An 8542-nucleotide genomic window follows, 5' to 3' on the forward strand; every position below is an offset into this window, starting at 1 on the left:
GCAGTTTTTCTTCTCCATACTGTATTTGTCTTTTTGGCAATACTATTGAATGTGATATCAACTTGGTTTCTGTTTTTACTGTTGTAAGTATGCTTTCTTCTCCCAGTAAAAGACAGTAGTCAAACTTTGTGATATTAAGTTTGATTTCCTTGCATCTTTCAAGAATGGTTGTGGGGAGAGGAGAGGGTTGAGGACTATTCCTAATAAATTTTGTATTGCAGGAATGTCAGTTCAGATTCTCTAGAAAGCAGACACCAGGGTGAATTTAAAAGTAAATGATATAGGAGAGAGGCAACAAGAGTACGTGTGGAGAGCCTCAGACTATGATGCAAGTCTCACATATGTGGGCGGGGGAAGGGAATGAAGGAGGATTGGGTAAGAAAAGTCTCAAACTACAGTGCAGCTCTAAGAAATTCCTGCTAGGGCAATGGGAGGCCCCGGAACAAAGATTGTCCATTAAAGAAGTCCAGCATTGGGCAGGAATGGCCCAGCTCTATACCTCTGTGATGCTCAATCATTGGCCAGGAGCAGCCTGAGGAAAGTTAGACACTGATGGACATGGGACTGCATCCTGATGGTGCAGTAGCTGGAGGCCATCACTAACTACACTCCTTCCAGCACATTCTTTCCTGAAGGAAGATCTGAGTAGTGCACTTCCATGGCTGCCACACAGGACCCAAAGCAGGAGCTATTGTTCATACAGTTGACTGTCACCACCTAATGTTTGATGGTGGAGAAAAGCCTAAGCAGAAAGATGAGCTGACCTGAGGTGGAGTTGAAGTTACCTGGAGCCTATGCCCTTACCACCAGATTCCAGGGGGACACATAGAATCCACTGGTGTTTACATCTTTCATGCTAGGCAAGGGATGACTGTAAGATACTACAGAGATTGGACCCTATTTTTAGAGATTGGCAGCAAGGGAATCTAGAAGTAAGTCTGCAGTCAGTGGAGTATTCTTGTGACAGTATATCTCTGAGTATTCCCAGAGCAGGGTACTCCACTGGAGCACAAGAGCCAGAGATTGAGAGCAGCATCAGGTGGCAAAGGAAAAACAGAAAGATAAGTGACTTGCAAGGACACCATTTTTGTGATATGAGATAAACCTGGGTCTATTTGAAGACTGTACTGAAAGGAAAACTAACAAAGTAACTAGAATTGAATTTACTATAGCCCCAGTACAGGAGGGGCTTCAGACCAGGTTGGACTGCATGTAGAAAAAGAAAGCAATGTGACCTTTATTGCATCTTAATGCTGTGGGGTGAAATCAGTTCCTTTGGCCTGTGAGTGACCCAGGGTGGCATGTGCCTTGGGATGTGGTTTCACTGCAGACCACAGCTGCTGCCTGCTGCCCTGCACATCCTCTGCTCCTCAGTGCCATCTTTCTGCCCTATTAACTGTGTTGCTGTGCTACCCACAGGTATCTTCTCAAACCACTGACAGCCTCTTCTAGCCCACTCATTTTTCACACCACTGTGCTGTTCATACTGCTGCCAATCTCATGCAAATCCCTAATGTCTTCTCCTTTTCTAGAGAGTGGAAGAAGAGTCATTCCCACTTCAGGTGAGCACCTTTTCCAAAGTTATATCCTTCAGGAGAGCTTTCAGATCTCTTATGACACCATTTGTTGTTGTTGTTTTGTTGCTGTTGTTGTTTTCTTCTATCACAGTCCTCTCATTCTCAGATTGCACAAACAGTCCAGGATTGAGGGGTTGCAGAAATAAGTAGGTGGCTAAGTAGGTGCAGCTTCCAACTAAATGTAAACTGTTCAAGCCATTAAGTTATTGCCTCTCAGCTAAAAAACAAACAAACAAACAAAAAAAAAACCGACCTTTCTTTGTTCTACTTTGTGATACTGGACCTCAGATGTTGGACACATTTCTTCTTTGCCAGCTAGCTCAATGTTAGGCTCTGCCAGTAGGGGTCGCTAGGGAAGGAAAGGACTTTCCTTTCTGGTTTTATTTTCCCTGTAGCAGGGAGTGAATCATCAAGCATTGGTCCCAGCAGAATTATGAAAGCAGTGATGGCTCTCATTATTCTGCACTGAGGGGCTTCCAATAGGTTTCTTCTTCTCTAGAGTGGCAGGAAATGTATTTCTGCAACAGCCATTCCCTCTGGTCAAAGATCTTCTGTGGTCCTTTTTTTATTATTATTATTTCAATTTCAATGGATTTAGGATATGGAAGTGTTTTTTTGTTACATAGATGAATTGTATAATGCTGAAGTCAGAGCTTTCACTGTACCTGTCACCATAATATTGTACATTGTACCCAAGAGGTAAATTTTTATTCCTCACCCTCCTCCCAACCTTCCTTTTCTTGGATTTTGACGTCCATTACATCACGTTATGACTATACATTTCCTTCATTTAGCTCCCACTTATAAATGAGGATATGTGGTATTTGTTTTTATATTCCTGAGCTACTTTACTTAGGATAATGGTCTCCAGTTACATCTAAGTTGCTGCAAAATACATTTCATTCCATTTTATGGCTGAGTAGTACTCCATGGTATATATACACCACATTTCTTTAACCGCTCATCAGTTGATGGGCACTTAGGTTGATTCCATATCTTTGTAATTGTGAATTGTGCTGCAATAAACATTCAGGTGTAGGTGTCTTTTTTTATAAAATGTTTTCTTTTCCTTTGGGTAGCTACACAGTAGTGGGATTGCTGGATCAAATGGCAAGTCTACTTTCATTTCTTTGAGAAATCTCCATAGTGTTTTTTCAAAGAGATTATACTAGTTTACATTCCCACCAACAGCATATGAGCATTACCTTTACATCACATCTGTGCCAACATCTGTTGTTTTTTGACTTTTTAATAATGACTATTCTGACAGGGGTAAGGTGGTATCTCATTGTGGTTTTAATTTGCATTTCCCTGATGATTAGTGATGTTGAGCATTATTTTCATATATTTGTTGGCCATTTTCTTCTGAAAAAAATCTATTCATGTCTTCTGCCCACTTTTTGCTGGTTTTTTTCTCTTTCTTACTGATTTGTATGAGTTCTTTGTAGACTCTGGATATTAGTCCTTTGTCAGATGTATAGTTTGCAAATATTTTCTCTCATTTTATAGGTTCTCTATTTACTCTGTTGATTATTTCCCTTACTGTACAGAAACTGTTTGGTTTAATTAAATCTCATTTGTTTATTTTTGTTGTTTCTGTATTTGTTTTTGGGGTCTTAATCATGAATTGTTTGTCTATGCCAATGTCTAGAAGAGTAGGAGAGTTGGTTCTCCTAATACTATCAGAAGACAAAAAGTTTCAGAAACCTTCAGTGATAAATGTCAAGATAATTCTGTGCAATTCTATAAAACCTCTCTTACTTCAATTAAATGATCCTAAAAATTTTTCAATATAGTTTGGCAACTGACAATGTCACAAAATTTTTTAAAAAATAAAGAAAAGTTTTCAATATAGTAATAATTTCAAATTTGAAAGAATAGTACAATGAATGCCATATATATGCTCTGCCCATATTCACGAATTATCATTTGCCACATTTACTTTATTTTTTCTTTCTATACATTTTTTTCTTGATGAAATATTTGAAAGTATGACATATGTTACCTTCATAATTATAAACAATATTGTGACATCCTTCTCCAAATGAATATTTGAATATAAAGTCAAGCCTTCAGGGAGGAAAATAATTGGACCTTTCCTCCTCCATCCCAGGAGCATCTATATTCCTGGACCACATGCGCTCTGGGGTCAGACAGTGCTGTCCCTCAGAGAATGAACAGCTTCCCAGCACAACTGTATAGGCTTAACTTTAAGGGCTCCATTAACACTTAACTTCAGATTAGTATGAATGTGAAACTGGTTGCAGCCGCAGGTACCTGTTGTGATAATCTGGTATGAACCCACAAGACAAAAAAGATGGGGTGTTCATTAGAGCATTTCTCCCACAACCAAGCACATTATTGATTGAATGTACTTAGTGAGATTAGTGACCACATCTGATTCCTGAGCAGCATTGAGGCTCCTCTTCCTAAACAAAACACAACGCCACCCGAGCCTTCTCACTTTACTTTTGCTAACTAGCCAGAGTAGAATACACATGTCTATATTTAACTAGATATAGGCAAAATAAAAATAGTGCCATTCATTGAGCACCCATTTTATGCTAATCATATTCTAGGTTTGATGGAATTTTTTGTGTAATTTATTTTGTTATTATACATGTAACGTGAATAGATCTCAGGCCACAAACTCAGGTACAAATAAGTCTTCATTGTTTCCAGGTAACTCAAATTAATATCTGCTTTGAGACATCATTCTCTGGAAGTGGCAAAAATATCTCAGGTAGTTGGATATTTTCTCATATTTCCTTCCTCTCTTCACCCTAGGGAAATAATTTTCCTGTCTAGGAGTAGGAAAGAGATGAGGTGTTCAATTCTCTCATTCTTGTATCTTTCCCAATTATTTTGTCTGCTGGAGTTTTGTTGTTACTCTCTCCAAGGTTACCAGACTTTGCAGGACAGAAATTGTTCTTTTTATCTTCTCTCATCCTAACAAATCATTCCCCAGACAAGATATGCATACGATGACATAGATGCTTGAACAGGGAACAGAGCAAATGGCAGAAAATGATTACTATTTCAAAAATAACACTCTGCCACTCACATTCATCCTCCAGTCATCATTGTGTCAGCCAGTGTTCTTAGATACAAGAACCCTGGATAATTTAAACATAAAGACAATATATTAGATGATGTAGGTAGCTCATGAGATCTTAGGAAGGTTGGCAGAACCAGACTTGGAGTATGGAAATAGGTTATGAATGGCACCCAAAATTATACAACAAATTTGATCTATCCCATGAAAATACTGCCACTGCTGGGCACAGACATGCACATATGTCCCTGAAACCATTGATGCTGGACCCCTGCCATTATGTCCCTAAAAGCTGATATAGCTTCTCCTGCTACCTCTTCCTCACCAGAATGGATTTGGGGCAGTCTCTGCTTCCTGACCTCAGTAGCTCCTGAGTCAAAGTCCAGAGTGGGTGCACCTGTTATGTATAGCATAGTCTAGGATACAGCCTTGCTGTGCCCTAAAAAAAGATTGGGAAAGGGTTTTCTGCCTCAATGGTAGGAGTCAGTGCTGCTTTTCACCATGACTTGTAAGACTGCTAATTCCCCAAACACAGTGCATTTGACCCAGTTTGTACCATACACGGCTTGTTCACTAGGCCCTGGCCATATGCCCCATCTCCCTGCCAGAGGAGCCTAATAATGGCTCACATGCTTTCTGTGATCAAATAGCCCAAGGCTGACACCGTCACCTCACCTCCTTTCATCATTGTCTCTGCACATCGCCTTCTTCTCCAGAGGCCAACCAGAGGAACCATGTCCCACATCCCACAGGGACAGGGCAGTCTCCCAGGGCAGACGTTGACCAATAAGAGATAGGAGGTGGGAAGAACTAAAGAGCAAACTGCTTGCTGTTCTTTTCCTGGCAAACTGTTCTGAGGTTCAGTGGTTCTATAAGGTCTCTCTGGAAGCTTTCTTCAGGGCCAAGAGCAACTAGCAGTGTGTTTTTGAGTGTAGTAGCTCATCTCCTTGTATTGGTTTTCCCTGCTTTCCTACCTCACTCCCCTTTTATGCTCACTCTTGCATCCCTGAGATTTCAATAAAGTGTTGGCAGGTGTCTTAGTTAGGGCTACTATAACAAGACACCATAGACTGGATAGCTTATAAACAACAGAAATTTACCTCTCGCAGGTCTTGATGCTGGGAGCTCCAAGATCAAGGCACCAGCAGGTTTTGTGTCTGTGGAGGGTGCATTTTCTGACCCACAGATGGGTCACACTATGCCTTCACATATATGGAAGGGGACAACTAGCTTCCTTGATCCTATACTTTAAGGGCACTAATCCCACCACCTCCCAAAAGGACTTACCTCCCAATACCAGCAGCTTGAGGGTTAGGATTTCAACATAGGAATTTTGGGGGGACACAAACAATCAGACCATAACAGCAGATAAGCTTTGTTTCAGATTCTGTATTTCAGGAAATAGGCTAAGACACATGTGGGATGGAGGGGGTCAAAACATTACAACATGTACCGTGCTTACTAACAGTTAGGTCCATTTTACAGATGAGAAAACTGAGGCTTGGAAGGGTTCGATCATTTCTCAGAGTTGACACTACCAGTTAGTCCCAAAGCCAGAATTCAAAACAAAGGCAGAATGACTCTGCTACTCACCTTCTTTTCACTGCACTGCATTCATTTCCTGTGCTCAACACTGCACAGCCCCGTGGAAACAAATGTGGAAACATGGGAAGGCCGTTTCCACAATTCTATACTAAAGCATCTCAAACTGAGGTCTATGACACTTAAGTGGTTTTCTTCACACCCTTGTCTACTAGGGCCCCAGAGAAGTCTTTGTGCTTGTCTGACCCAATTTCCCAAACCCCACCCACTTTTTTCCTCTCTTCTGCAGAATTAGCGGGCAGGCAGAGCTGTTGGGTGGGCTTAGCTTTCAATAAATATAGCAGTCTTAGGGCAAATTTTAAGAAAAGGAAACAGGATTTAAGTGCAGTAGAAGAGCCTTCAGATCTGTGAGGAAGCATCATGTAGGGATTTCCCAGCCAGAGTTTGGAGTCGAATAGGCAGCAATCCAAGTTCTGGCTGTGCCTCTTACCAATCCAAGGCAATCTATCTAGCTCTTCATGCCTCAGTGTGCTCATCTGCAAAGTGGGATAGCTGTAGTCTCACTCAGCCCATTGCTAAGTATTTAGTAAATGTAGATTTTAAAAAGAAGATATTGCTGTTATTAGACATAATAGGAAAAGCAGTATGAAAGAATCCAGTACTTTCCAACTACATTTCCTACATTTTGGTGATACCCACATTAAAAGCCTCACCTTCATAAGGTAGAACCCAGAATACTTCACTCCCCAGCACCCTTGGAGGATTCGGGCATGAGACCTACCCTCTACCTGTCACAATACCCGTGTAGGACTTCCAATTTGGAAGTGAATGACCTAAAAAAAAGAGACTGTGAGTGGGACATCATTTTGCTGAAATGGGTGGCAGCACAGAGGGATCGCTTTGGAGGAATAGTGAAGTTGATATCCTGGGTTATATTTGCAGCAATATCAGGTTCCTGGCAGCCACGGAACAGGAGACAGTAGCAATGCCAGGGAAGTTTTGATATCATACCTGTTCTGAGGTATTGATTCTGAAAGCTCAGCTTAGTTTCAGCCTGTTTCTCTAACCCTGCAATTTATTCCATGATTACTTAATGTCTTTTTTAAAATCCCTTTTTTCTGCTTAACAGAACCAGAATGTATTTTTTGTTTGCAAGTAACAGACCTTATGGCGACAGGGGAGTGAACATATGTCATACCATGTTAAGATACTCTTACATCATTAGCATTTTAATTTTATAGATGAGGAAACTAAAGCTTAAAAGGTTAAATGATAAAAATCTTGATTTAGATTAGATCCTATTGTCTTCAAACCTGAGATCTTTTCTCTGTTTTCCAGGAAAGAAGCTTCATGCAGGTATGCATCTCAGACACCATTTGACCTTTCATGGAACCTAACAAGCCCAAAGCTTTATTGGCAACCTGTTCTTCTCTGGGGGTCACCACTGAACCGTGTAATCTCAGAAGAACAGAATGTCTGATTCCAAGAAGTTGGAAAATGTGGGAAATGTGTGCCCATTTGTGAACATTAAAATGAATCATCAAGAAAGATTAAGGGCTTTTCTGTAAGAGGACAAGAAGAATTTGTTGTTAGGAGCTGAGCTGGGTATAGCACATTACTACCTGATAGCTCCTAAAAAGCTTGGGTCAGCCAATAAATACAGGTGTGGAAAACTCAAAGGATTAGAAATAACATCTTTTTGAATTTTCAAAAAATCTCTTTCTGAATGTCTTTATTTAAACTCCAAATAGCAAACTTCCTCAGCAATAGAACAATGTTAATACTTAAGATTTACTTTTGATATGCCATGAAATTTTACTTTTATGTTCCACATTGGATGCAGAAAATAATTAGCTAGATATCTGTTTCTAGAATAGCCAGAAAATGCTACAATTTTCGGGGTAAGAGATATGGATAACTACAATTCATTTGGTATAATGAAGTATGGTTATTTCACAATGTAACGCCAATTATTCTACTTAACTATTTCATGGAGATATGACCAAACTGCATAGCTACTTTATGAGCATCTTATACTAGCAAACAATTGGAGAGGAATGAAGAAAAAAGCCATTGTTCTTCAGGCCTGAAACTCACAGAAAAATAGTGAGTTTTCAGAGAAAATTCATTATCTCTATGAATTTGCCTTGAGGTGGCAAATTCACAAAACACTCAGAACCACACTACCTCTAGGCAATGAAAGCCCACCTGAAAAAACTGAAATCCTAGCAATTAACAGCATACTTCTTTAATTGCTTCTCCTTTATTTGTCCTACAGTAATTAGTAAGAATTATCAACTGACTACTTTGTGTTCACTTGTGGTGTTTGCCCTCTTCCTACCTCTCTTTCGTAAGCTCCATATGGGCA

Source organism: Eulemur rufifrons, chromosome 6 (genome assembly GCF_041146395.1).
Source record: "Eulemur rufifrons isolate Redbay chromosome 6, OSU_ERuf_1, whole genome shotgun sequence".
Taxonomy (NCBI): Eukaryota; Metazoa; Chordata; class Mammalia; order Primates; family Lemuridae; genus Eulemur; species Eulemur rufifrons.